The following is a 27,742-nucleotide window of genomic DNA, read 5'->3' on the forward strand; positions in this document are numbered from 1 at the left end:
CAGTGAGGAGGTGGGGGACAGTGAGGAGGTGGGGGGCAATAGGGAGCGAGCAGTGAGGCGCCCAGCGGTAGAGCGTAAGGTCGGAGCCAGGCAGCAGGCGATGACACCCGCCCGCACTCCGCTTCAGGTGCCGAGCCGGCTGGAGGGAGCAGGTTCCCCGAACGGGACGGTGGGATACTCCGGGGGGAAATCCGCTGGTCACCTACTCGTTACTCTGAGCTCAGCGGCGACCCCGAGCACGTGGCGGCCGGGGGAGACTACGGGGGCGCGGCAAGGCAAGCCCTGTGTCTTTCACCTCCCCTATTCCCGGGTCGGACTGGGTCCCGGGATTGGGGGTCTCGGGGACGGGAGGAGCCAGCCGGTGACTGATGAGCGGTTCTGCTCCCAGAGAGCAGCCTTGGCAGGGAGCAGACGCGGCCGCGCCACAGCTGTTGCTTTCGGGGGATTCAGAGACAGAAAGAGCGAGGGCACCTTTAAGAGGAAAAAAATTCCTCTCAGCTCCCTGATTTGCATTTTCCATTTGTGCCCCTCCTTCTTTGCAGTGATGTCAGCCGGGGAGGACTTGCTGGCAGCACTGGGAAGCGGAGTTCAGACGGCGGCAGCAGAGCTGAGCCATCTGATGCTTTAGCACCCGGAGCTCTCCGGGTGCTGCTTCTCTCCAGCACCCACAGCCTCTGCGCCTGCAGGGGCGATCCGGACCGGACAGCTCCTGTGCAGAATTTCCAGTCTATACCAAAGAGGGGGCAGACAAGGATCTTCTATCATCTTTCTCTCAAATAGACCTAACATTCCTCTTCTGTTTTATCCTTAAAAGGAGAGATTTGCTGGACTGCTCTTGCAGACGGGGATTTAGTTAAAAGTCTCACAGCACAACTTAGCTTTACCGACATCAGCGTGGCGGACTGATATTAATGTGGTTCTTTTAATGTGGAATTACATTTGCCTTTTACAGCTGCAAAAAACATAAAACCAAACCCAAACCAAGACTTAGCTAAAAGTTAGGCTACCTTTTCTTCCACAATTGTGTTCCCTCTGTGGAAATCGTTAATACATCTTTTGCTCTAGCCTGCATGGAAAGAAGCAGCTTGTATTTTGGATCAAGGATTTGCTGGTGTAAACTGGTCTAACTTCTATGCGATGGGGCATCCTACTGTAGACGCTTTGTTGATGTACTGAGGAGCCAATGTAGATTGACATCTTTTGCAGAGAAGGCAAGGAATTAAAGGTAAGGGGGGGTTGATTAGCATTTTGTATTTTTCATCAGGCATCCCCCTCACTACACACTACCAGCAGTTCATCCAGACTCGGATTATTAGGCTAGAACTGGCTAAATAAAATGTGAGTCGCCTTTGGTGAAGAGTACATGGAGTTCCTGAGTAATTGCAAAAGATACATTTTAAAGCTTTTTAATGTGTTACATTTATGATCTGCATTATTGCAAGAACGCTGAGCTAACTTGTACTGTTCAGGCGTGAGGGGTTCCTACAGACTGAGTCTGCGATGCACAGTTTGCTCAGGTTTCACTTAACATTTTCTTGAATGTGCACCCCCTTCCCCAGTGCCTTCAACCATCCGGTTTGATTTGGTGATTGTTTGCAGACATAGTACATAATACCTATGAGAGAGGGAGAGAGGCGAAAGAAGAAAAACATATGGAGCATTTTATTGATGCAATCGTAATCCTGTAATGGAGATTGCATTTAATGGGGATTGCATCAAAATGCCTAGCTGTTGTTGGGAAAGGGGAGGGCAAAAACTGTGCTGGATTGTAAATGAAGTTCTTTGATTGAAGGATTTCCTTGAACTGTGGAGGGATGGCGATGAGGAGTTTAAAGTTGCTATGCATTTGGAGTATTGGAATGGGATAAAAACGAGATCAAGCTGAAATATATTTTAATTTGTTCAGGCTCTGGACATGATTTGAAACCCATGGGAGAGGAAATCCAGTCATTGCACTGATGCGCTGGTGTTTACGCCACTGTCCAAGGAGCACTTGGACTCGGTAGCAAAAACCAATGACGGGAAGGCTAGAATAGGGTATTACCAATCTTTTGGGGAGGAGTGAGGAAGGAAGGTTTGTTTATGGCTTTTGCAAGACAGAAATTGAAGGCACAAACCTTGCAGCTTGCTGGTTGCAAGCACACAAGCGTTGTAGGCGATCTGGAAAGCAGAGGATTTCTCTCCTTTTCCTTTTGCAAGCTTGTCATAGCAGCCTGTAAGAAGTAGCTCTAAGATACATGAAGAGAAAATGTAGGGACCAATAGCCCTTCTGGGGCACTGAAGAGGCTCTAAACATAGAGAGGAATTGACTAAGATAGTATGAGCCCACATTTGAGTTTGAGAGAGGATGTGTTGAAGAAAGTATGGAATAATAATTTTATGAAATGCTGATGTTTCCTTCAGTTGGCAGAAGTGAGGAGAAGATGTTCAAGGTGCAGGAGTCTGTTCAACCCAACTAGAACTGAGCGTAATTTCTCAGCGGAGAATATCAGGTTATTCTAAGCTGCTTTATTATTATTTTTTTAATTGCATTCTAAGTTATAAAGAATGGAGAGACGCTCCCATGTAATTCTCATTAAAAGCAAAAGGAATATCCAGAGAAAACATCAGTAATAAGTAAAAGATAAATCTTAACTTTTTTCTTGTTAGCAATGAAGGAATTAAAGTAGAGATTATCTAAAAGATTATATAGGAAAATAGTTTTTTTAAAAGGGGCTGACGGTGTTGTGGGAAGGAGTTATTCATTTATGTATTAACATTCTGACAACTAGTTTCACCAAAAAGACTGGTTTGTATCCATATTAATTGCAAGAGTACCATCTGCAAGCATCTAAGTAGAATCCTCAAGTAAACAGCAGAGACATGTCCTATAAAATACTCACCAATACTTCTGTGCCATTGCCAAGCAAAGGGATGGATTAAATGTAAACATTGTACTGAATAAAACAAAGCAAAAATATCTCAGGTTGTCAGAAGTAATTTGTTTTCTTATATGAAATGTGTACATAAGACTGGGTAATGGCGCCACACTTGAGTGACTCCAAAACTGTAAATTTTGCATAAGATAAATAAAGGTGTGAGAGAGGAATATGATGTTTTTAAATACAGTGGAGCAAATCTGCATAAGCACAATGACTTCCACTTAAGCATTTCATCTTGGTCAAAGTGAGACAATTTTTGTGTATGTGTGAACTGTAAAAGATGGGTTTAGAATATTAATGGGTAAACTCTGGAGAGCTAGGGGCTAGCTCAATAGGCAAAAGATTATTTCTTTTTAAGAAAGACTTGGAAAAGATATATGTAAATGGCAAGCCATGTTCATTTGGACTGTCTATACCCGGATTTTAAAATCAAATTTAGCATTGCCTAAGAGAACAATGCCTGATTAAAAAAAACAACTCTTCAGTTCTAGCAGTAAAGCTTTCTTACTTTTTCTTTATGAAAAGGGCAAGCATTGTTATGTTGTATATATGTGTGAGTTTGTTTCTCTGCGTGAGTTCTGTATTTTAATCATATTTTCACCAAATAGTAGAAATATATTGCTGAGGAACAAATTCTAGTTTTCTTTCATTCAGATCTTTCTTTTCCATTTTTTTCAACAGAAGAGCTCTTATTGCTCCATGGCTGCATTGTTCAACCTTGCAGCATTTCTTTAAATGTGAGCATATGAATGCCTTGGTATAGTTAAAGGATAATTTATATTCAGTGTAGTACTGTCTGCTCAGTGGAATTGGTTTTGTACATCACAGCCTTTGCAAAAAGGAAGATCAAAGATCTGAACCTGTGGTCCTGTACTGAATTTGTATTCTACCTGGACACATGCAATATTATACTGATGGACCCTCACACTTCTGTAGTTAAGAGTACATCTGCCTTTTCTTTATAATGCCCCTTTGCTTAGTTTTAATATAGTTCTAAAGATGTATCTTAAGCTGAAATCAAAACACACCGATAGAGTAAAATAGACATCCAAACCATTTCTGTATAATTTAAAAAAGTATGTGCATTCATTGTCTCTTTGGTTTCTCCCTTCCTCACTTTCACTGCTTTGGGTTTCCAAACTGATATTTCCAAACTTCAGATTTGGGTCCAAGGTAAGTAGATTTTGAAGTGGGTTTCAATTGTAAAACAGTCACAGAGGCTTTTTTGGAAAGTAGAACAATGCCGGCTCAATACAGGAATTAGTCAGATCTGAGTTTTGATAGTTTAACCTTAGATCATATTAGGGACTTTAGTGCTGTGGAACTATTCTTGTTTGTTCTTTTGAGATTAAGTTACAATAGCCAAACCAAACCATGTTATTGATAGTTAAACTAAGCTTAAAATATATTAAGGAAAAACAAAAATATGTTAAAATAATGGTATGACAGAAGTGCATAAAAGTCATAGAATTTCAAGCTTGGACCGCCAATGCACACTCTTAACTTCATCTATACGAGAGCAGGTATTGCAGCATTGACAATCTTTCATCAGAAGATACCACGATAGTGAGTGAAGCTACGATTACCTTACATATACATAGTATTTTTCATTTTGAAGGATCCTGAAGTCCTTTACAACATATATAACTATCAATATGCATATCTAATATATAGCTATATCCCACTAGTAAAGTATTTACTTGGTCACTGTAGATAAAGTGCATGGATGGTTATAAATATTTCATGCACTTCTTAGATTAGAGAATTTGGCTATACTTAAAGTGTATGCATGGTTCACTGTTGTGATCATATGTGCTACAGTGCTTAGGCTTAAGCATGCCAAGCCAGAGGGGCCTTGGTATCCTTACTTCTAAATGTACTGGCTTTTGTGGAAGTTGATTCACATATAGTTTTGATATAGGTTTTTTGTATTAAATAGAAGTTCATTAGCTAGATTTAATAAAGTCTGTTCCAAGAGCCTCTTACTTGAAAGAGATAATTGGGATATTTAGAAATGTTGTCATTCCCTACTGTGGCAAAGTACTAGTAACCATACCTTTCTTGAGTCTTTGGAAGGTTCATCCTGCCTGCGGAATGAGTTGCCAATACATGGACATGTAACGTGGATCAGGAAATTTAAGGTGGAAGTAGGAATTTGATTATCTCTTTAGATCTGAGAGGAAACTCCAATTCTCATTATCCAGCAGTAAAAAAAAGAAAATAGTTTCAGAGATAGTCTTTTTCAATTATGGTCTCTGAATTAGTAGAGTGACTTGCCAGAAATCATAAAAGCTTCTACGAGCTTTTGCACTTTAAAAGCTCCAGTGATAGAGGATTTTAAACTGTCCTTGTAATTGTCTCTAATGTGTTATGTAGTGAATAAGAGTGGGATTAGTAGAATATAAATTTTGAGGCTAGGAGTGACAATAACTGCATTTATAATTTCTGGCACAAATCTGAATGAAAGAGCCTTTTATATATAGTCTTTTCTAGCACATGCATATTTTGTTTTAATGCCCCCAACCCCCACTGACTTTGTAGAAAAGTTTCTCCTCTGTGCAAATAAGGAACAGCAATAGTCGTATAATATCCATTCAGTACAGTTTCATATTTAAATGAAACAAACCTGTTTGCAGAGAAGCATTAATTAACCAAGTGAGATTTCATTAAGGTTCAGGAAAACTTAATTTAAATAATGAAAATGTAAATAGAAAGAGCTTGGACCTTATTCTGCTATTTACCGCCAAGTTTTTCATAGGTCTGAACAGTAAATAAAATGTTGTAATAGGTTTTCTGTCACAATCTCATTATTAGACATTCTTTTTTATTTGAGGTTTTGTTTAACTGCTGTTAAGTAAATATGCTGAAAATTACTGTACATCAGTTGTACTGGAAAAGAAATGTTTTCCTAAAGGTAACTTAAAATAAAGTCGTTTGTACTTTGTTCAACTTGCTTTATTAGGACCTGATCCAAAGCCCATTAAAGTCAATGGAAATAACTCCTATTGACTTCAGTTGACTTTGGAATAGGCTCCTAATGAAGTCTTGCATTACATACATAATGTACTTCAATTGGGGGCATTTGGTTTGGGAGTCAAGCATGTTATTGAGATACAGAGAGCTTTGTTGAATAGTTTTGCTTGCGTAAGAACTGCAGGATTTAGCCCATTTAGCAGTGGGCTCTAAATTAACTTTGCAGAAGAAAAACTTTTAAAATTAAAATATTGCTTTCCCACCATCTATTTATAATTTGCAACATACTTCACATGGAATATAATTTCATTGGAAACGGCAACACTAGATTGACAGCTGAATTCTGCTCATATACACTGGTGTGTGAAATCTTTGAAGATATTTCAGATTTATGGTCGTGTAATGGAAAATCATGTTTGGACCACAGTATTTAAACCCTATTATCATTAAAAGGTTAGTTCACAATGCTTGGAATTATTGCCTGATTCGCTTTCCTTCCAGTACAACATCTTGCGTTGTACATTACTTTGATTTGACATCGTTGTTTTTGGAATGATTTTCTTCCTCTAAGCTGCTCTAGAAATAAGATGTCTCTAGTGATGAATTCTGTTTGTATATCAGTGTTTATCTGTTACATCCTTAAGGATATGGTTTTATTATTTTTTGTAAGAATTTAATTAGTAATTATGTGAGCTGTATGCTGTGTAGTGAAATGGTAAGAAATCCGTACCAAGACAAACAAAAGCCAACAAGAAAAAGTGGTTAGTGCTTTAGGGATAACATTTTTCCATTTACCCACATATTTACACCTTCAATATCATTATGATTATTATTAATACTATATCTGTACCCTTGTAAGTCAAAACTAGAACTCCCATTATTTCAATGGTGCAGGATTAGTCTGGTTTCACGAAGTACTTAGGCATTGCAATGCTCAGCTGCCTAGTGGAATTCTCAATCCCGATTTGGGTGCCCAGGCTTTTCCTGCATTGTGTGAGGAGAATTAGGCCTAAGCACAGGATTCCCAGAAGCCAGTAAACTGAGCGGTGAACCTCCTCAACTAGTTAGGAGTGAACTGCACAGGAAAGAGCAGGGCTTAGGCTCATCCTCAAAGGTATTAGGCACCAACTGACAGGCCAAAGGGAGGTGCTTCCCTCACATCCTGATTCTCAGCTGTGACCCTTCCCCTGGAGTTAGTGGCCTAACCCAGGTCAGCCTTTTTCTCTCAAAAATGAGATAGCGCCAGAACAATTAATAGCCCAGTGGTTAGGACACTCACTTGAGATGTAGAGACCCAGATTCAAATCCTTGTGCTACTTAATTTGGAACAGAGACTTGAACCCCATTTTCTTAGATACCAGATGCCCTAACCACCAGGTTACTCAAGAGAGAAAATTACAGCAGAACCTTTATATTCTACAACTTTGCCATTAAATTGTGGCTCACACTAATTAATTGCAATTTGAGCATTGCTATGTACTGAAGCATTTTGAATTCAGCTTCACTGTAAATAATTTTTCAACATCCGAGTTCACTGTAAAGAGGTTCCACTCTATGTTTATAAATGCACTTTAATACGGTGAAGATATAAGGAGTGAGACAAAATGAATGGTGCATTTAAATGGAATAATTGCGTTATTTTGTCAGTCATTTAAGTGACTTTTGGAATATTTATCTAGCAATTTGCTTTAAATGAAGATGCCCTAGAATAGAAATCAACATAGCAATAACTCTACATGAGGGAAATCTATGGATAAGAATACTGCAGAACTCATTCTCTTTCCATCTTTCTGTCTTGTCGGTCTGTAAGAGTGTTGAAGGATTTAAATGTTATCTTTGGATTTTGGTAGTGGTTTCCTGATAACTGGATTCTAGTGCTTGGCCACTTCAGCATTTTTTTAGCCTGGAATATAAATGTGCTTAATTAGCGGAAGACTCTTTTTAAAAACACATTAGTGTTGTGGAAGTCAATAGCATTCTGTGTTTTGGTTTTTTTTTACTGTCGTGAAGGGAAAAAACAATAAGTGAGTGCAAATGTGATATAAAGGTAAATCAGAGGTATTGTTACCCTATTTGGCTCTTTTTATTTATGTAATAGGACTGAAGAAAGAAAAACACATTTGACTTTGAAAAAGTCAGTATGCTAATCTAGTTTCTTTCCTTAGAATATAACTTTGAGAAACATTCATACACATAGATATTTGTTTATCTGAGCCTTGTACATTTTGTTTTTTACATTGTGGGAAGATGACATGCAGCTATGATGAAGAAACAAATCAGGCTATAATAATGAAACCATTTTTGTTGTTCAGGTATTATTTTACCTAATCTCCCCCTCCCCCTTTTTTAAAAGGGATTAATTTTTTAGGAAGGGGAAACAGGTCCAGATAAACACATTAAACCTTAATTTTTTAACAAAGTAAAACTTCCTTACAAAAATAAACAAAAAAGGAGATAAGAACAGTGAGATATTAATTAGGTTGGTTGTTAATTCATAGCTAAACAGTAAACTGAGTCTCAACAGTAAACTCATATCTAAGATTTTGGCCTAGTCTTTATATTAGAAACTAGATATGGTGAGATTCACTCTCATACTGTACCAGGGCAAAAACAAAGTATGTATGAGGACAACTTCATAGAGCATTAACTCCTGTATTCAACAGTTTGTAGAAATGGGCAAATAAAGAGATGCTCATCACAATAGGCACCTCAGAAAAGAGAAGTCCACTTCAAAAGTGAGCGTAATGGGCAGAAAGCAAGAGACATATTGTGTACTGAGAAGTGCATAGTCAGTATTTGTGGTCAGATGAGTTATTAACTGATAATAAAGATACTACTCATGGTTGGTAGACATGGAACGCTTGTAGCACCCATAAAAGGAACAATCCTTATGCGCCTAAATCAATTCTCTGGGCTTCAGTGCTATCAGTAGTACTGAACCACACCAACCACATCCCGGTAATTATTGTTTGTGTATTAAGGAGAAGAGATTTTCATGGTGTCTAATTACCATTGACTTTGGAGCCAAACATCCCTTTGATTTTTTTTTTTATACTAGAAATATTAGTCTCTAATTTTAAGGTATGTAAGAAAACATCAGATTCCTTGTTATGCCTAATAGAAACAATATGAAAGTTGTAAAACTGTCTGGAAACCTAGATGGGATAGGGAGTGGGTGGATCCCTTTTTGACTGTAGAGAGGCACACAGCTGGATGGAATAACCTGTCATTTAATGTTGAGTAGATGGGAGGTTGTAGAGTATTAAACTGCGTTAGGGGACTTGGTTCTTTAGAATCCAAAAACTTTTGGAAGGTAAGAGAACGTGGTTCTGTATAAAGCTCTCTAGACTTTATCTTATTTTTTCAGTTTTCACAATGTTTGTTTCTCATTCAAATTGTTGTACATATGAAAGCTGCTGATCAATACTACAAACAGCTGGTTAGTGTTTAAGGATTACCAAGCATCCTTAAATGAATCTATCTGACTCAACATGGCTAAAGCTAAAAGAGGTGACAGAAAAGTGATTTAATTGACTGAAGTAATGAAATTAGATAATTCTAAAGTAAAATATAAATATTGTCAAGAGCTAAGTAGCAAGTAAGAATGGACTCATGCTCATTGTAAAAAGTTAAGAATCTAAAGACATTTATATTCTATTAGATCGGTGTGCCATTGAATTAGACTTTGTCAACAGAAATGGAAGAATATGGAACTGATGAAATTTGATCATACAAATGAGACATGGAGTAAAATTTTCAAAAAAGTATAAATGAGTTAGGCTCCTAAATCCCATTTTCAAAAGTGACATAGGCACTTAGAAGCCTCAGTCTCACTGACTTTAAATGAGTCTTAGGCTCCAAAGTCACTTAGGCACATTTGGAAAAAATTTACCCATTTTGAGCATCAAAATCATAATTGAAATGTAACCATGATGATTGTTTATGTGCCCATTCCAAGCTTTCCAACATCTATTCAACATCAGCCTCATTCAGGAGTAATTTCATTGTCTTCTACACTCAAAAGATGGCGCAAGTAGTGATTATGCAATTAAAAACAACTAAACCCAAAGATTTGAACTTGATTAAAAAAAGTTTCAATCCTCTTTAATGTAACACAAAGTTACCTTTTTATAGAAATGACTGAAGCACTTTGCCCTTGATACATTCCTCATGCCTCATTTAAACCCACATGTCCACTACTGGATATTGCAAATGAAGAACTAGAAGGGAGCAAAAAGGGAATAATAATAATAACAATATAAAAGAATCAACATTGAAATTAATCCACAACATGAAAAATGATGGCTTCAGTCACCTGTAAAAGGGAAAGTGTGTTTCTGGTTAGTTCTTTTGATTCTGTGTCTGAATAGAGAAACATAGACTATTGTGTCCAAGTTGCCCTCCAAGAATGCATAAACAGTATAACAAAAAATAAGTCTACTATTGTTTTCAGCAATGAAAATGTAGAGAAAAAGATGAGAACTTCTCAGGTGCAATCCTTGTCCTGTTGAAGTAAATCACAAAACTCCCATTCAGTAAAGCAAGGGTTTCACCCCTGGCAAATGGATGTTCCGCACACTATTTAAACCTCTCTGTGAAAGAAGGAATATCCAACACAGTCTTCAAGCATGTTGTGAAGGTTCAGAAATTCTTCTGCAACCACTATCAGCCTCATAGTTAATTGACTGAAAAGGGAGGATTGATGCCTCTCCTTGCTAATGGAATTTGGTTGATCTCCGAGGAAGATTGTATCTCTTCGTGTTCATGCAGCTACCATAAGTGTTGAAATTGCACTGAGCATGAAAAAACTTTTTTATCAAAACGTAGCCCTTGTTTTACACAAGGGACTCTACAAAACTGCATTTATAAAAGTAACCGAAGAAGGTTTCAGAAGGAGTAGACAGACAACAAGCTAATGACACTACTGTTTCAATGGAAAATTTGGGTTGGTCAGTTTCACGACAAAGAGGTGGAACCACACAAAGACCAAATGGAGAAATGATTCAGAGACACAGTGGCGCTTTTCCATTAGACAGCATATAACCATACATGAAGGTTATAGGTTGAGCCCAGGACAGGAAAAAGACCTGCAGTCCTATCCAGCCAGATAAAAAAGAGTCTACTCTCATGCATTTTTTTTTATTAATAGTACCTAAAGGCAGATACAAAAGAGCTGTAAGTCTAGTTAGATAATAGAGAACTTAGTTATTGCATTCTTATGTTCTTATTTACAGCCTGGATTATTTATTTATTTATATCTATGCACGATGATTTGTTGTTGTTTTTTTTATTTTTTATTTTTTTATGGAGGGGAAAAAAGTGAATTTCTTCATGTGACAAGCCTTGTCTTTAGGCCTACTGATGTCCGCATCTTTGCAGAGCTGGTCTGTAGAATGTGAACTTGCACTGTGGCTTTCATAGACACACAGACTGAGAGGTTGTTTAGTCCATCCCTCTGTGCTGACGCAGATTAACTACACCTAGACCATCCCTGACAGAAGTTTGCCTAACCTGTTCTAGAAAACCTCCGAGGGTTGGGCCTAGAACTCCTTCGCTTATGCTCCCACATCAACACACATTCGTCTCATGCAGCATATGTGATAAGTGATGCATATATGCCATATGTGAGTATGGGGTCTGATACTTCTACTGATGTGGAATATTTAATCAAGTACATAGAATCATTATGTGGTTTGAGTTGGTTCGTTGCCTCTTATCCCATATCTCAGGTTGTCTGAGTCACCCACACAGACAAGCTTGAGCACTGGTCCCTTCAACTGGTATTTGGGGGTGGTATGGAGGGTGATTACAGCCTATAAACTGTGATTTTTGGGCCTGGCTGATGCAGGACCCTGCAGAAGCAAAGGTAGTTTTAAGCCACCTTTGTACTCCCTGTATTCTGGGTCCATCCAGTGGACATTTCAGCCCCTAGCATAGCCTGGGGGCTGCTTTGAACTGCATGTCTATGCCCCTGAGCTCAAAGGACTTTGTGGCAGCTGAAAAGAACCAGAGAGCAGAAGCACTCCATTCGCAGCCTGACATACATCCCTAGATGATGGGCTGTGAGGGGGTTCATCTTAGAACTATTATGGCAGCTCTACATTGTCCAGGAAATGCCTTTAGATCAGGGCATTCTCCTGGGGTGAATCCAGGGAGTTTATGGCAACTTTGTATTTCCAGAGTGCAAAGAGGCTGTATTGCAACTGTCATCACCACATATACTTGCATTGGTCCTTGGAACTGTTGAAATTTCCACACCCTTGCTCACATGTATGTGTATAAATAATATGATATTTGAGACTCTTTTTCTATTTGACTGGATTTTGTCGATTATTTAGCACAGTATGGGGACTGAGACTCCATTCTTTATGCATATAACTGCCATTAATATCAATGTGAGTTATGCAGTAATCCACAGCAAAATATGCCCTTAAAAAACCGTCAAGTGGCACCTCCAGATCAGAGCTTGAGAAATTCTTGGCCCTATTTAAAACACGAATTCCGTCTAGAGAAGCAGAGCATTTTCACCTGTTGATGGTATAGTATTTTCCATTTTGTTGTAAGCTAAGACATCAGTGAGAGCATTGTCTTATGGCAATCTTACTGTGTTTGCATTAAAGGCCAAACCTTGAGGACAATAGGAAGTTTCTGGGAATAACATGAACAGGGTTTGGTTGCTGATTAAGTATTTCAGTGATGCTTTGTGGAATGACTGTCTATGGTATTATGCCATATAACCAAGGTATTAGTGCTATATGAGAATGTTATAGCCAACTATTTTACTACCTGTTTGCACAATAGTTGCTTGTTACATATATTTGTAATCTTGCCAATTTGAAGCCAGTTCCATCTGCTGTTAACATCAGTGGAAAAAAATCCTCCCATTAATTTCAGTGGTGGTTAGGAATGGCATCTGGCTGGCTTTTGTGCGGTCTTGCCAGTTACTGGTGAGGGTAAGGAGCATCCCAGGAATTTTTTTGCCTTCTCTCTGCTCCCTCATGCTGAGGATTAAGTGGGGTGGGGCAGGAGAAATGCTCAGCAAACCTTTCCCATGGGCCTGGCCCTTTAAAGCTGGGCCTCCCTTCCTTGAATGCTCCAGGGTTTGCGGGATGCCAAGGTAGGAGGGAGGGAGCAGGTGAGTTTGTTATTGTAGGGCAGCCTTCCCCATCAGCTGCTTGTGAATTTGACAGGGGCCTGGAGCTAGACAAGGACCTGGAGTGTGGTGAGGGGTGGGGAAGGTAAGTGGCACAGAGGTCTTGAGCTGCCCCCAATTCCCCACCAGTACTGCTGTCTGTGTGGGATGGGGGGGTTCACACTACTGGTGGGAGGAGCACCTGAGAGGGGAAGAAGGGTCATGGGCCTGGTGATGGGGGGGCAGTAACCGGTTGTTCAGCATCTTAGAAGTGGGAACCCTAATGGTAGTTGAATTCGGCCCTTTGCTAACATATTCTGCAATGGCGAACGTTAAGGAGTTCATCCAAAGCAGCATCACATACCAGTGGCTCTTGCTGGAGTTCTTCAGAAGCACGGTGTCTGATGCTGCAAGCCCCTTGCTTGTCCAGTAACAACTTAGTTGAAAGTCAAGTAAACATTTGGCAGGGGGCAGAGAAGGCCTGGTACATCCTGTCAGAGTCCCCTTAATGGGCAATGTACTTAAATGTACTAAACAGTATGAAAAAATATATATTTTAAATAGCTGAATCAAAAAGTCAGCCTGCAAATAACATTTACAGTCTCAGTTCCTCATATGTAATTCATTTTGGCAGGTACAGTACTTTCAGGTTTTATTGTATTATAAACTTAAAAAAAAAACTTGAAAGAAATCATTTGAAAAGGGTTTAAAGTAAGTGATTTAGATGAAGTTGGCAGGTGGTGCAATATGGCTGTTTCAGGATTAACTAAGTTCTGAAAATGCTGTCACTTCACAGTATTGGATCTATGTGTTGATTTAGTCATTGCTAAGGCAAAAGTCATCACCTTGCTGAACAAACTGTGTGATGCATTAGTTGATGATGGTATCAAACAGAAACAGCAGATGCCATTTTTTGAGCAACTTTGGAATCATCAGTGATTAAAAGGAGAATTGCATCAAAATGTCTTCACTTCTAATAGGCATTTAAATTAAACATTTGTCATTGGGATAACATGATTTTCATATTTTTGTAAATATATATTAAAATATGGCTGAGGGAAAAGAAAGACAAAGGATATAGTAGAACCTCTAAGGAACAGTGGAGTCAAAAATGATGAAAGAGAATTTCAGAATGTCAGAACTCCTAATAAAACCATCTCTCACTTTCTAATGGGCAGGAAACAGAAATACAGACACTATGGAAATAGAGCTCAGGAGAAAAAAAGAAAGTAGAAATGAACTAAAATAAAATTAATTTAACTAAACTTGATGGCCCCAAATCATCCCTGGTTTCACTCTTCAAATTTCAGTGACCCATGGAATTACATGCAGGCTGTTACACCAAAGGTGAATCTGGCTCCCCACCCACAAATCTTCAGGACTAGATAGTTCCATTCTGTGATCCCAAAGGAACTGGACAGAAGTAATTTTTGGCATATCTTGTAAATCAAAGAAGGTGTCTAAGTACAGTAACTCCTCACTTAACGTTGTAATTATGTTCCTGAAAAATGCGACTGTAAGTGAAACGATGTTAAGTGAATCCAATTTCCCCATGAGAATGAATGTAAATGGGGGGGTTAGGTTCCAGGGAAATTTTTTTGCCATACAATACAGTACAGTACTATAGTTGGGAGGTGCCCCCGCTTTACCCCACACAGGCACAGCCCACTGGCACTGGAGACAATGAGGCAGGCAAGGAGGCTGAAGGTGCTGTAGGCTAGGAGAAGTACGTTGTGCAGTAGCAGCGGCAGCTTCCCCTACTCTGAAAGCACCAGGGGCGGGGGGCTCAACCCCTCGGCCCACCCACGCCACCCCTTCCCCCAAGCCTCCACCCTTAACCCGCCTCTTCTTCCCCCCCTCTTCTCCCTTTACTCTGCACGCCGCGTCCTCGCTCCTCCTCCTTCCCTCCCCTCGCCTCCTGCCCACGGCAATCAGCTGGCTTGCAATGTTCAGGAGGGAGGGGGGAGGAGGAAGGACACAGCGCGCAGGCTCCCCCTTCCTTTCCAGGAGGCGGGGGGAGGAGGGGGCAGGCGCTGATCCGCGGGGTCTGCCGGCAGGTGGGAGGCGCTGTGGGGGGGCTGCCAGCTGTGGACAAAGCAGACAGCCAAATGACGTTATTGCGAAGCATTGCACAACTTTAAATGGAGCATGTTCTGTAATTGAGCAGGGACGTAAAATCGAAACAACGTTAAGTGAGAAGATGTTAAGTGGGGAGTTACTGTAGGTATCTTGTAGTTGGGTTAATAAAGTGTCTTAGTAGTAAGCTAACACATTTCTGAACTTTACAAATGATTGACTTGCTTAACTACTTATTTGTTGGTCTGATTTCTGTCTGAAGTGAGATATTTGAAAACATTACCAAAGAATTGTTTTGTGGGCTATGAGAGAAGGTAAAAAGCATTGTGTTGCAGGTGATGTTGGTTTGTGGGCCACAGTTTTGGTATACTAACCTGATCAATTTTTTTTTTATAAAGGTAGCTGTGATTCAGACAGTATTGTGGTAGCTGTTTCTGGGAGGGACACATCCAGAGTTCTCTCTGCCTTGGCTTCAGCCAGTTTTGCTTACTGGATTTCTGGAAACCCTGGGGAGAGCTTCATGCTGGGAGCTGTGAATTGGTTCTGTGTTGTTCTTGGCTTGTAAAATCCAGCAGGGAGGTAACAGGTTGAGCTGGGCAGAAAACAGTTTTCCTGTCCTAGGCAAATTTTTGAGATTTCAAAGTTTCCTGTTCTACAATGGGATGAAATGGAGGCCTTCTGAATTTTGTGGTTTATGAAAAATAAGACATATCCCCCATCCCAGAATATCCAATAGGCCAGTGGATAGGGCACTGTGATGGTTCTTGGGGCACCTGGGACTGTCAGTCACCCTGTTACCCCTGCCTCCAGGAGAAAGGAGTCTGTCCTGTGGTAGCTGTGTGTCAGTTCCCTAATATCACCAACCTTTCAGCCTTCAAGCACTCTCCTTTGGACTATGCCAGCCCTATCTTTGCCTTGCAGTTTAATAATAGGTGCACCCTGATCCCCTAGCCCTTTGAATCATTCCCCTGGGATATCCAGCCCCTAACACCATCTACTCACAGAAATACCAGATCCTTTGCACCCAGAAGTGCCATGTAACCCAGTTTTATCTTAAACCACCACTTCTGTAAACCATACAGCAGTTGTGAGCACTTACATCAAAAACAAAAGTAGGTTTATTTAAGAAAAAATAAAGATTTACCTGAAAGTGATGGAAGCAACTTGATACAAAACAAAATCGTAAAATACGAACCTGGGTCTACACTTACCAATAGTTATCTTTCCTATCTAATAAAGTAGGGTCCCCCCACCCCAATTCAGTCTGTTGCAGAGCTGGTTGTTCTTACGTGAACCAGGATCCAAATGTTCATGAGAGCCCCCTGCTCCTCCAGGGGTTTCCTCAGTGAATGGATACGAACGGCCTTTTCTTACACTCTGTTATAGTGAAACAGTCTTTTGTCTTTTTTTGTAGCCAGAGCAATCTCCTGCCTGCTGTTATGATCCTTTCACCTCCAAGTGCTTTCAGTTGTTAGCAATTGTCTGTAATGGTTTTCCACTGGCTGTTCTGGGATGGGTCAGGGTAGATAACAGAACCTTGCTGGCTGACGAGGGAGGGTTGACAATTCTTTTTTGCTTGAATGGACCATCACCAAGACACATTATCCCTGGTGACTAAGTTCTACTCCAAGTCCATGGAGCATACATTCAGTTTAAATACATTATTCCTTAAATATTATCTATATCAATGGTGAGCAACCTGTGGCCCATGGGCTGCATGTGGCCATCAGGATAATCCGCTGGCAGGCTGCAAGACAGCTTGTTTACACTGACCATCTGCAGGCATGGCCACCCGCAGCTCCCAGTGTCCACAGTTCACCGTTCCTGGCCAATGGGAGCTGCGTGAAGTAGTGGCCAGCACGTCCTTGTAGCCCGCGCTGCTTCCCGCAGCCCCATTGGCTGGGAATGGCCACTGGGAGCTGCGGGTGGCCGTGCCTGTGGATGGTCAATGTAAACAAACTGTCTCGCGGCCCACCAGCAGATTACCCTGACGGGACGTGTGAGGCCTGTGGGCTGCAGGTTGCCCACCACTGATCTATGTGTACATCTCAAAAATGATTAGAGTCATGACAAGTAATGAGCTTTCTGCAGATACTCATGATACTCTTTATGGATAAATATCCTGTAAGACATGTTCAGTGTAGTGAGTTTGTTGGGTCTGAGGTGAAAATTGTTTGCAAAGAACAGGGCACCCTTTGCCAAGGAGCCTCTTGTCCTCCTTGTCACAGGTGCTCATGTGGGATGTGGGAGAACCAGGTTCAAGTCCAGGGGTGGGCAAACTACAGCCCTTGAGCTGGATCTGGCCCCTCAGGGCTTTGGATCCGGCCCACGGGATTGCCCCCCGTGGTGCCGCAGGCCCCGCGCTGCTCTCAGAAGCGGCCGGCACCACTTCCCTGCAGCCCCTGGGTGCGGGGGCAGAGGGCTCCATGCATTGCCCTTGCTTCCAGGCATCGCCCCCCACAACTCCCATTGGCTGGGAACGGGGAACCGTGGCCAATGGGAGCTTCGGGGGAAGATACCTGGAGGCGCAGCAAGGGTAGCGCACCCGGAGCCCTCCACCCCCCCCCCCATCCCCCAGGGGCCGCAGTGCTTCCTGGAGCGGCACGGCGTGGGGCCAGAGCAGGCATGCAGGGAGCCCGCCCTGGCCCCAGTGCGCACTACTGGCACCCTGGAGCCGCTTTAGGTAAGCGGCGCCGGGCCCGAACCCTGCCTGCACCCTGCTCCACAACTCCCTGCCCTAAGCCCCCTGCCAGCACCTCGCACCCCTCCTGCACCCCAACTCCCTGCCCTGAGCCCCCTCGTACATCCCGCACCCCTCCTACACCCCAACCCCCTGCCCTGAGCCCCCTCCTGCAGTCTGCACCCCTACTGCACCCCTGCCCTGAGCCCCCTCCTGCACTCTGCACCCTTCCTGCACCCCAACCCCATTCTCTGAGCCCCCTCATACACTCTGCACCCCTCCTTTGCCCCAATCCCTTGCCCTGAGCCCCTTCCTGCACACCACACCCCCTCCCACACCCCACACTCCCTCCCGCACCCCAACCTCCTGGCCCGGCCCTGCATACAATTTCCCCACCCAGATGTGGCCCTCGGCCCAAAAAGTTTGCCTACCCCTGTTCAGGTCCCTGCTCTACTTAATTCAGACCAGAGATTTGAACTTCAGTCTCCCACATCACAGATGGGTGCCGTAACCATTGATGATTAACTATTCTGAAGTGGGTCTTTCTCAGTCTCATCTGTTGGAGCTGTTCCACTTGGTATAAATCATTAAATATTCATTGGATCAGCGACTTGAACTGGGTCACACTCCCTGATACAAAGGGTGAGGGTGTAATAAGAGTGGGCTAGAGCAGTAAAGCCCAGAGCTGCTGGGTTGAGTGTCCTTGGGTTAGAACCCAGTGAAGAGGGCAGGCCCAGGTTTTCCTACAAACTAGTGAAGGAATGGGATGCTAGAGACAGGCCATTTGGGGACTGCTGAAAGCAGCCTGGAAGGGTGGAGAACTTTAATGTGACTTGGCTGGAGGGCTAAACTATGAAGAGGAAAACGTTTCAGCTGTGGGTGCATGTCAGGCCCCGGAGTGAGAGGACAGGCTGAATAACTGTAGGAGGAGTGTTAGACCAGGTGGCGAGGTAATTCCCCATGTGCTCCACGAGGAAGTGCCACTGAGCAGTGAGTAGAGCAGGTCCTGTGACATCAGCACTTTGCCATACAAATCTTCAATTTTGACGAATTGACATTTCCCCACAAAAAAACTGTTCTGTTGGAAAGTTCCTGACCAGTTCTAATGATAGGTTCATTTTGGGGAAAATATTGTTAGTGATAGCATCTCTTAAAGAGACACTTGTGGGGTATGTGTCCTAGAAACCAGTCATCACTGTGTTTTACATCTTATTGGTTTGAAAAAGTTCTGATGAGGCAATTATAGCAATAGCTGGAGTTGTCAGATTTGCTTTGCAGATTGCACCAGTTATTGTCAATCAGTTCCCTTGGAGCAATGGAAGAGTATCAGTTTCTTATGCTGATTCTATTAGATCTGTCATCTCTATATCTCCTTTTCATTGGATCTAGAGGAGGTGGTCAATTGTCTTTCCCAGTGTTTAACCAAGATTGGGCCTTGGATGAGAGCTAGCTATCTGGTTGAACCTCACACTGGATAAGATGCAGATAATGTTGGTGTGATAGAATAAATGAGAGGAAGTGATGGAAGAGATTTCTCCACTTGTTGTTTTTTATACTGTAGTGCTCCAAAATGTTCCTGGTGCTTCATTGAATATGTAGAAATCCGCCATCCAGGCCCAGAATAACTCCCCCAGTCTTCAGCCTGGCTTGTGGGAGGATTGCCTGCCTTTGGCTCAAGTTCATCACCCAGGGGTTCTGCTTTTTTACTCACATTTGGCAAGGAGAGTTGTGAATTTTGCTTTTGGATCTGGATCTCAACACAGTTATCTGTTCTTGCTTGAGTGCACTTTATTTGGAGTGATCTTGGAAGACTACTTTAAAATTTCAGATAATGCAAACATGGCTACTAGTTTACTTGCAGTAAACACAATAATCTGTATACTTCACTGGCTTCCAATTCCGTTTTGGTGCAATTCAAATGATGGTGCTGGAACTAGCAATGTGGGGGTATGGCTTAAGTGGTTTCCATTATATACAGCGTTTACAGTTTGGTTCAATAGCTTTCAGCACCCTTACTATAAAAATTGTTCCAGCACCCCTGATTCAAAGTGTTGAGTTTTTATCTGTAAAGCCCCTTTTGGTTTGTTTATAATAGAGACTGCTGTCACCATTTTTTTTTTTTTTTAGCCTATATCTTAGACCAATTAGAATGCTAAAGCCTTACCTTTTTAAGGCCAGATTTCTTAATGGGGGACCTGAGACTCGCTTTTCTGGTTTGGTCCTATAGATCCCAAGTTATTTGACTTGAGGGCTTCAAAACATATCTGCTTAAGCAGGCTTTTCCTGATGGAATTGTTTAAAGGGCTGGGTTATTTATGACTTGGGTGTAATTTTGTTTGTATTAGTTAATACTGCTTTGCTGATGTTTTGGGTTGATGTTTTTATTGCTATTTATTACAAATGTGCCTAGAGGTTGATTGACAGGTACATTATAAAAATGGAAGGAATAAATGTATCTTGATTTAAGCAAGGCATTTGACACAGTATTACACTGAAAACTTAGTGACTGGAAAATATTGTATGGGTAACATTGCAATGCTGTGGATAAAAAATGGATTTAGGGAAAGAAAACAGAATGGTATCACATCACATAATGAGGAACTTGTAAATGAAGTACCTCATGTTTTGGTATGAGAACCAGGTTTCTTTAACATACACATAATGACTGGAATTGTCAAAGGAGCAAAAGTGAATTAGCGCTCAGCTACCATTGGAATTGATTTACAGCCAATCTTAGGCCAAATTTTGACCAAACCTTAAATGACAGTAAGGACACAGTAGTCCTGTATGGCTGGGTAATTAGCTGAGCATCAGAGTAACCAGTCTTGAGATTGCTTGTTCTGGTCTATGTGGGGCAGGGATTTACAAGGGGAGTTCTGGACTCTGCCCATTGGCAGAAGAAGAAATTGGATGGGTGCAGAGCACCTATGCAACAACATCGACTATTTATGAGGCACTAAAACAGTTGTGTGTGGGAGAGCCTCAGGATTTACAGAGATGGCCACAAGTGTGCAGCCCAGCTTCATTTCAAAGTTGCTGAGGCCTCTCAGCTATGGATCCTTGCAGAGCCATGATCGGTGACAGCCAGTAGCAAAAATCTCCAACGGCTGGAGACAGGATGCTAGATAGGGAGAGCTTTGAGTAACTATAGAGAATTCTTTCTCCGGTATCTGCCTGGTGGGTCTTGCCCACATGCTCAGGGTCGAATTGGTCACTATATTTGGGGTCAGGAAGGAATTTTCCCCCGGGTCAGACCCTGGGGTTTTTTGCCTTCCTCTGCTGCATGGATCACTGGTCACTTGCAGATTTAAACTAGTGTAAATGGTGGAGTCTCTGTAATTTGAAGTCTTTAAACCGTGATTTGAGGACTTTAGTAACTCAGCCAAAGGTTAAGAGTCTATTATAGGAGTGGGTGGGTGAGGTTCTGTGGCCTGCAATGGGCAGAAGGTCAGACTAGATGAGCTTGATGGTCCCTTCTGACCTTAAAGTCTATGAGTCTATGTTCCTGGAAAGAGTAAAAGGAGGTAATATTTGACATTGCCACAATTTATTGAATATCCCCCCAGTATGAGCAAAGATATTTATACATTGAAAATATAAAGGTTGTGCGTAGTTCATGATTTTGGTCAGCCTACAATGAGGTGAGATTGAGTATAAAGAGGTGCAGGCCTATATATTTGGGAAAGAGTAACTCAGAACATGAAGTGGGGGGAAGGCAGAAACTGTTCTGGTTTATGAATTAATAAAATGCTATTTAGGCTTGTGCTAAAAACTTCAAGGTTCTTCGTCATGGTCTCCAATCGAAGTCCTTAATAAGTACATACAGTATTAAAACTTCCTTTTTCATTTCTGTCAATCCTCAACATGCATGGGAAATTGAACATTATATTAACAGTTCATCTTTTTGTTGTATAATGGAAATTGTTACCCAGGTTATAGCTAAATCCACTCAGCTTACTTACGTGCTGCTAGTTTTGTCAGTTTCCCCAAATCCAGATATAACCAAATGAGAAGACAAAAAAAAAAAAAAGTGGGTAAAAGAAAAGAATGATTGGCTATGGTCAGAGGGTAGATGATGACAACTATTGTCAGCACAGGCTGACAAGATGGCTGTCTTCTTGAAATGGCAGTGTATCCTTTTGTGGTCTTGCTAAGGTCTGCAAAAAGGGAGGAAGAGTTCTCTAGAAAGTCCAGCAGAGAGAGCTTGAAGTGACCCATAAAGAATCTGTTGTTAGGCTTGAGAAAGACCCTGGTCCAAGGATTAGATGCCTTTCTACCTTGATTAGACCCACATATTTAAGTAGAAAGTAAAGAAAAGGACAATCACAGCAAACAAAACAAAAGCAAGAAAACACGAGTCCCTCCCTTTCCCATGTCTCTCTGCATTTTTTACTTTTCAGTTCATGGGAAATGACTTGGGCTGTTCTGACAATCCTTACCAGTCTCCAAAACACTATAATCTTTAAGAGTCTTCTAACCTATTAGCCAGTGCAGTTCTTAAACTAAAGTCCCAGAATGCATCATGTTCATCCTTGACATTGCAGTGGCAAAGAATGGCAGTCCCATTGCAGATTCCAGGCTATCTCATTTCCCCTAGTGAGGCCAGGTTCATTCATTCCATTGTCATGACTGTACTATTTAGAAACCAGTCAGTGTAGAAAGATGATACTTAAGCATAATGATGGATTCCAAATGAAACGGGTTCTTATTACTGTGCCTTTGGAAAGAAGGTCAGAGCTTGTCTGGAATGTATTCCTTACTGATACAGATCAGGGTGGATTGATTTAAATCAATCAAAATGATTTAAATCAGCAAGCAGGAAACCTTGATTTAAATCATCGATTTTATTCTTCTTTTGCATTTGTACTTTTTAGGTTATTATCCTTAAGAGAAAGATTGATTCTCTTTAGTTGGTAATCATTAAAACATGTTGATTTGCAACTAAATCTGACCTTAACACTAAATTTGATACTTTTTGGTAATGAGGAGGATACACTATATCTATACATATTTATTTAAGCAATTATATTATGTATATTATATTTATGCAGATTTATTTTTACACTTTTATAATATTAGAAAATGGTGAATGATTAATTTCTTATTTACTAGATGATTAATTTTTCACTCATGATTTGTGTCAAGCTCTATTTGGATGAAAATTAGAATTCAACCAAAAATGCACAAAAACAACATTTTAAAAATTATTAGATAAATCTATCTTAAATGCACTGGATATATAAGAAAAACAGAGTAAGTTTATCAAAACATATTTTGCATTTTAAACTGATTTATTAACAAAAGAATTATTCTCTGTAGTTTGTGAGTCAAATAGATTGCTCCTGGTCAACATGTTTTTCAAGATTTTAGAACTAGTAGATATAATGCTAGTACACCTAGTTTTTATTCATCGATTAGAAGAGGGGAAAAAACAAGCTTTCCTGCTCTTTCAATTTCCAGTTGGTTTCTTAACTCTTAATGAATGAACTAATCATTGAACTGAGCTAGCTGAATAAACTCAAATGAAGAAAGTACCCTCTCTGCACCAGCAGATGAGGCTACTGCTGTCAAAAGCCGGTTTAGTATTTCAACAAACTCTGGTTCCAGGTGCTTAATCGGTAAGTTCCACTGGTTCAGTGGTTTGACTTCCTTTAAAACATAGACAGCAAAAGTACTGCTTAATATTATTATATTTAATTTAATCTAAAAGATTTTAATGGATTACAGTAAGGTTAGCTTTTAACATAGGTTGTTATAATTTCAAATTTGATCTTAAATAGGTTTGTTTTTTAAAATAAAAATATATTTAATTTAAATTTAATAAATCTGATTTATTTTAATTTTTTAAAAATCATTGTTTTGGATTTTTTTTAAATTGAACCTTATACAGGGATGCAAGACCAGAGAATAGAGCTCAGATGAATTTCTGTTGCCTGTGGTCATGAGAAAAAAATAGGCAGCTCCTACATGAATTGGTTCACTGGTAGGAGGAGATTGATGTGTCCAGGTCTGAAATAGGGTCAACTTGTTGACTGGCAATAGGGAATATAGAGACTATCTCCTCCCCATGGCTATTTTTTTCTATTTTGCATGTTCTTTTTTAGGATATGATGCTATTGGTAATGGTCCTGTAATGTATTGGTGGCTCACAATGCTGCACACATTAAATGGTCATGTGTATATTTTAGATTGAAAATAACTCTCATCATGGGTTTATTTTAGTTTGTCCTTTGATTGTCTAACTTTGGCTTTGGCAATATTTTCACTTGGCAAAGGGGGATCAACACAACAAACTCAGATGTATTGCCATTTTGGGACATCTTTGACTAGCATCTCAGCAGGCTCCTGTGTGTAGTCAGTATTTGCTGATCAACAAGTTCAGACTGTATCATTGTGTTTCTGCTTTCTAGGAATAAATAACAACAACTCTTTCCCTCTACGTATACAGTAACATTACAAAAGTATTACAACAAGATCTCAGAGTTCTGCAGTTTGTTCCTTGTTCCTTACTCACTGAATTGGATTGCTGGGCAACGACAGACTCAGACCCCATCAAGTCTCGCAAGAAAGGTTTATGGCAGGGATTTTCAAAGAATCCTTGGGAGTTGAAGTCAGTGACAGATTAGGGAACTGAATGAGCGTTTCCCCAAATTCCAGGATGGAATCCTAATCACTGGACCCCCTTTCCTTTCCAGGTTCAAAGGAAATTTAATTTCTATGGGACTTGGATGCCTAACTCCCAGCCTAAAAATTCCAGCCTAAAAAGCTACTTTATACTGTGTTGTAAGACTGCACCTGGAATGCTCTGCACATTCACATTGTTCTTGTTGGTGCTTATTCCAGACATAGAGGTCAGTCTTGCATGGAGGTGAGCAATTCCTGGAGACATGGAGGATAATAATGTCAATATAGTTTAGTCTTCTCCTTCAGTGAATCACTTCTGTGGCTTTTCTCAGTGGACGGAGAAGGGGGTGGACTGGATTCCTATTACCCTATCTCAGTTAGTTTATTTTTTTATTTTTGCCATCAGCTGGGAACATTTCCCAATTACTTTCTCCCTTCATTGTGCTCTCTCAGATGGTTATTTTATAAGACAAATCTTAATAAGAGAATAGCCCTGATGAGCCAGTCTTAACAGGTGATAGCTCAGCAAAAGCCATTTCACATGACTGGTGGTAAGGAGTAGGACATGGAAGCACTCATTGTACCTCATACACAGTCAGGTTTAGAACTAAAATGATCCACTCCCACCATTCTGTTTTAATTGTAATGCATGCAATATCTGCAGAGATAATGCAGATGTTCTGTTGTAATAACTGACTGAGGAGTGCACATATACAGATACAGGGTCCAATTCTCTGTTATGCAGAATTACACACCAGTATAAAAATAGTGCTCACACATTCAAATTCTGGCTAGTGGATCCCAACTTGCTCCCATTTAAATCAAGTTAAAACTTGAAGCAATTTTATTGGGATCAGGATCTGGCCCCTAGGTTTTTTTTTTAAACAGCCCTACATTTGCTACTGTAGGTAACGTGCATAGGTTGAGCTGTTTAAACCACAGGGAAATCACACATTTCAATTTCCCTTGGAATATCTTCATTATTAGAAGATATTACCAGAATAATTTGTTGTCAGAGTAGCAAACCTTATTCAGGTTTTTTAATTAATCTCTTGAGAGATCCAACCGACTTAAAGGTAAAAAAAAATGCTGTAAATATTTTGCTGGGGGTAACCATTAAAAGAGAAAACAAATGCAAATTATCCTCAAAAAAGCCTTGTAGGTGATGTTATGAACCAAGTAAACTGCTTCTCTTTATGGTCTATGATGCTGCATTCTGTAATGAAATGTAAAGTAAGGTTAAAAGTAACAGTCTGTTTGCAAGAAGGGATTTAGGCTCTCTGTTTCTTCTTGGACTGTTTATACTGGGAAGATAGCGTTGATTTGAATTTGAGCTACAGGAGGCTGAAAATAGTATTTCCTAGACTATGAAAAGCAATGGCGTGGGAAAAAAAATCCTTCCTGCATAATTGATCAATGTGGATGACATTACATTGAAAATCAGATTTTGTAAATTAAATGAATTAATGAACTAAAAATGAACTAAAAATGAATTAATAAAAGCTCTGAGAGTGAAGTAAATACTTCCTGAGAAAACAGCTCAATCACCTTGTGAATTTTACTCTTTTTGGTAAATCAAAAAGTGACAGGAGAGGACTGCTAAAAAAATTGGTTTTTCCACAGAGCACTTCAGACAGCTGATTAGTCACTCAGGCTTGAATGAACCAACAGCATGCTAGTCAAAACTCATAATTAGTAGACTTTGTGATGAAGCTGTTCGTTTAATCCTTATTTTTCTGGCCAAAATGTTGGAGTCTCTGTAAAGGAAGAGGCTTGGAATACACTGTTGCAAGATAAGATGCTAGTAAATGTATTGTCTCTGAATTAACATGCTGCCAAAAGTGTCTTGCTTCAAGCTTTTTTAAAATAAATCTAGTCTTCTAAGATCCCAGTGAGCATTGTATTTTTCTTCAGTCTCCTGCAACAAATACCTAGAGTTTGCCATGAAAAAGTCTATTTGTTTGTAGCTCCCGGTAATATTGGCATTAGCTATGTTTTGCTGGTGTAGCTATTTAATGGAGCGCAAATATACTGTAATCTTTGATAACAACAAAATGTGAACTGTGTTCGACTGCATCTGGGCTTAAACTCAGCAACAGTAGTTTCACATTCATTCAGCTTTCCAAGAGGCCACACCCCTTGTGAAGAATATGAATAACAGACTGCTTTATTCAGAGTGCCTCATCATTAAGAATAGTGTTTCAGCTGACAGTGCAATTCACTGTATGTTGTTACTGGTTCAATAGATAGGGTGAGCAGATGTCCTGTTTTTAAAGGGACAGTCCCATTTTTGGGGACTTTTTCTTATATAGGCACCTATTACTTCCCACCCGTGGCTCTGGTTTTTCACAGTTGCTATCTGAATTGGGTCTTTTGGAAATATTTTTGGCCTCAAAATAAAAGTACTGCCTTGTCCTAAGGACTTAGAAAAGTTAATATGGTATTGGTATTTACATTGGGGTTTTTTAAATGTTCTTTGAAGATTTCTTGCAGCTGATTACTCTTACGTTATGATTTTGGTGCATTTTGTTGTTAATTAAATTAAAGCGTGTGTATGTGCATCTGTGCATGCACATTTAGTGGTATTGAAAGTGATACAGCTCTATCCTGGCTTGAGTCACGCATTGTGCCTGCAGGCTTAGTACAAGCTTCTTCACACAGCATGGCCAATAAATCTCAATTCTGACCTGTATAATTCCAATGCTGGGCTTCTCTTGAGAAGACTGCCTAGCCTGGCAACTGTAGGGTAGTATGGTGATGTGTATAAATGAGGACAGGAATAAGGCCATCAAGCTCACTCTCACTTGTGACTGAAGTATCAGAAAATGTAAAGGAATATATCCATTCATTTAAAATCCTTTTGTGAAACAGAATGTTACCAAGTAAGCAGAAAAAGAGAACTCCAGAATTGTGCATCTCTGTGTGTAATAAAAGGTTCTTGTGTTATTATACAGTATCAGTGTCTTTCTGTATCTCTTGAACATCAGTGCTTTAGTTCAGATTCAGGTGTTTAAAAATCTCTCTTTTTATATGGATTAATGTCCAGACTCTGATTTTCCTTCGTTGCTGAGTTAACCCTTACTAATTGTCATTTCCTGCTGCTGTCCTTTTCTGTGCATCTGTCTGTCTCATACCGACCTCTACATTTCCTCAGATCTGGCAAAACAAAAAACAAAAACATTTCTTGTTAACAATTCAGTAGGCACCAACAGTAGCTCCAAACATTGAGACTACTTACTGTCACAAGGGTTTGTGAGTTTTTAAGAAGAAAGACAGAAAATTCACAGATAGTTTGGTTGCCAAAGCCAAGTGTTAACCTTAACAGCTTGTAAATAG

The 27,742-nt window shown here is 40.4% G+C and overlaps 1 protein-coding gene across 2 annotated transcripts in view; it reads left to right on the forward strand.

Moving 5' to 3' along the window:
• Positions 1 to 533: 533 nt before the first annotated feature.
• PCDH11X (protocadherin 11 X-linked) overlaps positions 534 to 27,742 on the forward strand; it is a 1,041,521-nt gene continuing 1,014,312 nt past the window's right edge. For both annotated transcript variants that reach the window (XM_034780506.1, XM_034780507.1), the window contains exon 1: positions 534 to 1,225. The gene's annotated coding sequence lies outside the window, so the exon portion shown is untranslated. The remainder of the gene's footprint in view (positions 1,226 to 27,742) is intronic.

The sequence above is a fragment of the Trachemys scripta genome, chromosome 9, assembly GCF_013100865.1.
Source record: "Trachemys scripta elegans isolate TJP31775 chromosome 9, CAS_Tse_1.0, whole genome shotgun sequence".
NCBI lineage: Eukaryota > Metazoa > Chordata > Testudines > Emydidae > Trachemys > Trachemys scripta.